Genomic DNA, 476 nt, shown 5'->3' with positions numbered 1-476 from the left:
GCAAAGCATAGATAGAAGAAGCAATGTAAGGAATGTAGACATATGCACTTGCAAACACATTAAGCTTGCACCTGCTTTCTTAAAATTATCCTAAACGAGTTTTAATATGCAAGTATCTTTTGGATATATTTGCATTTAAAGCCTGATTCACACAACTAGTTTATCTTCTTCACATCTGATACCTTTTAATGGTTTATAGAAGTTTCAGCATTAGACATACAGTATTATTTTTTCATATATATATCATCATTTAGAGATACATAAATGAAGTTGCCATCTATGCTTTCTCTATTTTAAATCCTATCATTATGAATATATGTGAAATTCCTGTTACTAGATTCATATGAAATATATGGTAATGAATATATATATTCTCTAATTAATGAATGAATATGTATAGATATGAAATCTAATGCATATATCAGTTTTCTCTTGTAAAATAATTGCTTAATTAATTTGTAACCTGGAAGTCCAGG

The 476-nt window shown here is 27.5% G+C and overlaps 1 protein-coding gene across 1 annotated transcript in view; it reads left to right on the top strand.

Annotated features, from left to right (window-relative positions):
* The window catches only part of LOC119588088 (polypeptide N-acetylgalactosaminyltransferase 1-like), a gene marked incomplete at its 5' end in the record, with an annotated part of 20,728 nt that overhangs the window by 6,554 nt on the left and 13,698 nt on the right, over window positions 1-476 (top strand).

The sequence above is a fragment of the Penaeus monodon genome, chromosome 23 (assembly GCF_015228065.2).
Source record: "Penaeus monodon isolate SGIC_2016 chromosome 23, NSTDA_Pmon_1, whole genome shotgun sequence".
NCBI lineage: Eukaryota > Metazoa > Arthropoda > Malacostraca > Decapoda > Penaeidae > Penaeus > Penaeus monodon.
Note: the sequence above shows the minus strand (reverse complement) of the source record. Positions and strands in the feature narration are given on the sequence as shown.